This window comes from Octopus bimaculoides, chromosome 9 (genome assembly GCF_001194135.2).
Source record: "Octopus bimaculoides isolate UCB-OBI-ISO-001 chromosome 9, ASM119413v2, whole genome shotgun sequence".
NCBI lineage: Eukaryota > Metazoa > Mollusca > Cephalopoda > Octopoda > Octopodidae > Octopus > Octopus bimaculoides.
In genome coordinates, this window is record NC_068989.1 from 77,683,816 (window position 1) to 77,687,266 (window position 3,451).

Genomic DNA, 3,451 nt, shown 5'->3' on the forward strand with positions numbered 1-3,451 from the left:
TCAAATTCTCTTATACACCAGATGTGCCATCAGAACTCTTGATTGGACCATGTCAGGTGGGGGAGAAGAGCCATGCAAGGAACGTGAAAATCACGGTGGTGCACCAGAATGACCGCAGCCACTTGGCTGAAACACATAAATAAATAAATAAATAAAAAGTATACATGCATACATATCTTTATGGAATTAAGCTATTTGGGAAATGTCTGATGACAATGTTTTCATGTCTTAGAAGAAAACCTTTAAAAATACGAGGTAAAAATCTATTTCGTTTCTCATTCGAAGCTGTCGAAAATTCCGTCGATTGAACCTAGTTGCAAAATTTCACAGCCAGACAAAATAATACAACTTTATATAACATGTAAATATGACTGTGCATAAATATTTCTTCATAATCCACAGCGGTACTGCAGTAATTAATGTTGAGCTGTCAACCTTGTGGCTTTATGTTAATGAGTTATGTCAGTAACAGTCTTGCTTGCATTCCAGTGTGTATGCCTATACAACAGTGTGTTTATATATATGTATACATACACACGTACACACACACACACACACACATATATATACAGAGATAGAGATAGATAGATAGATTGATAGATAGATAGATAGAGAGAGAGAGAGAAAGAGAGAGAGAGAGAGAGAGAGAGATAGAGAGAGACGGAGGCAGTTACTCACACACGCACACAATACAGGCACACAAACACAGGCACACAGATACGCAGCCACAGAGACACACACAGACACAAACACACACACACATACATATATATATACAGAGATAGAGATAGATAGCTAGAGAGAGAGAGAGATGGAGGCACTTACTCACACATGCACACAATACAGGCACACAAACACAGGCACACAGACACAAACACACACATACACACACACACACACACACACACACACACACATAACAGAACGTTGAAAGCTGGTGGTTTCTCTTAACACGCTTATCTCTTCATTCAGTGTGATGTAGATCGGAAAAGATTGCAAATCACCGTCCAACTAAGATAGTCATAATTAGACTGGCCTTTCCTTCTACAATGATCTATATATTTTGTGCATATAGCAATATTAACATAATTATGATATATAGCATTTTGCTGTTGTCTTTGAGTAATGGTTCGTGATCTAATGATCAGGGCTTTCCATATCATGATTAAAAGTTCATGAGTTTAGTTTCTGGGTCTGACGGGACATTGTGTCTTTGATTTAATCTCTTAATTGCAATTGTTTCAGTCTACTCACCTCTAATAAATAACGGCCGTGCCCTAATGCTGCCATCTTTCCCATCATCAATAGCATAACTGATGTTCCCTGGGGTCAAATGTTAACTGTCTGAGACGTTGCCTATTATGACTGCTTGTGTCTTCATAGTCATCTAAAGAAATCAGCAAAATTATAGTAGATGTCAACATGTCATACGCGCTTGCGAGTAACGGCTGTCTGTACTTTACGCTTTTTCTTTACAGTAAGGATATGAATGATTCCAAGAACATATTGTTATTATTATTATTATTATTATTATGTTTATGTTTTTTTTTGGCTTCTTTCTTCAAATTTTCTTCCATTTCTTGCCGAGTGTTTTCCGTACACCTAGGGCAGAGAAACTCATTGTATGCATTCCCAGTTTACACACGCAAATTCACAGGTAAAATATGTATTAAAAAAAGTAATAAATAAATTCATGAATGGATGTTGTTTTCACAGCGATAATGCTCTTCTCAGTACATGAGTCATTCCAGTTAACACGATTTTTTTCATTTCCTGTAGGGATATTAAGCCTAGTATCATTTTCAAATAGGTTTCAGTACCCTTTTTTAATCATTTCTAGAGATCCTACAATCACTGGTACAGTAGTCGCCTTGATATTATTATTATTATTATTATTGTTCAGTAGTTTTATTTTTATAACGTGCTTTCACTTCACTACCGAGCGCAGCTCTGTTCGCCTTGGGTACGTGCTGTGGTTTGCTGTGGTGCTCTTATGTTTACTGTATTGAAAGTGTTTTGCGTAGAAACACTTTATTATTATTATTATTATTATTATTATTATTATTATTATTATTATTATTATTATTATTATTATTAATAATAATAATAATCATAATAATAATAATAATAATAATAATAATAATAATAATAATAATAATAATAATAAGGCGAGCTGGCAGAATCATTAGCATGCCGGGCGAAATGCGGTATTTCTCTGCCGCTACGTTCTGAGTTCAAATTCCTCCGAGGTTGACAGAGTCTTTCATTCTTTTGGGGGTCGATAAATTAAGTACCGGTGAAATACTGGGGTCGATATAATCGACTAGTCGCCACCCAACAAATTTGAGCCCAGAAGGAAGGATTATTATTATAATTAATATTATTATTATTATTATTATTATTATTATTATTATTAACATGCATCACTAAATATATTCGGAATTCATTTTCATAATACGTGTATGCAGGTGGAAATTGTTAAGCGCTTTTACAAATCCAGTTCGTTAGAGAGTAATTTTCTTCGGACCTATTGGAGGAAACGTAATAAAAAAAATACATTTTGAATACTAAATAAAGACCCCTAGTGGATATTTGATGTCGTAAAAATAAGACATTTTCTGGGGATCTACTATTCTATAGAAGTAAAAAAAAATTTGAAGATATTGTTTAACTACCAGGAAGGCCCAAAATATTATTTTAAATCAACACAGACCGATTTATGATGTTTTTGATAATGTAATATTTTCATTAGATGTTCCACTATTTTAATTACTTTTGAAAACCATACAGAATGTTCTCAAGAAATGCAAGGAACACATGATCAATAACAATGTTTTCATTCTGCGTTGTGCTTTGAAGATTCAATAATTCTCTTTAAAATCAAATAAAGTTTATGTGGGTTTTCGCTTTCTTCCATTAGACCTTTGATATTTTTTTTTCTGTAAGAGAGTACGCCTGGTAGAAAAATTCTGTAAATTATATAAATTAACGGTGTAAATACTTTACATATTTTTTAAAAGCAGCTGTATTTTCATTTAGCCCCCATCAAAAGATATGGAATGATATTCTTTGAATGTAGAAAAAAACATGATATTGATTTAGATAAGTAGCATTTTGTAAGTAGTGGTTCTGTTGTAGCAAGATCAAAAAGAGAAATGATAATTTACATTTTAAGAATATAACAAAATTATTAAATAAATTCGTACCAAATACATTTATTTAAAGAAGCTACATATATAGTACCATAATTCAACATTCCATATGATGCCTAAATGCCACTATCTAGGAAATCCTGGTAAGAATTAGATACGGTTATATCAGGTTTAGACTCACGTTTCAGTGACAGAGAGAAAGAGGGAGGAAGAGGGAGAGGGAGAGAGAAAGAGGCATATATATATATATATATATATATATATATAGATATATATATATAGATAGAGAGAGAGAGAGA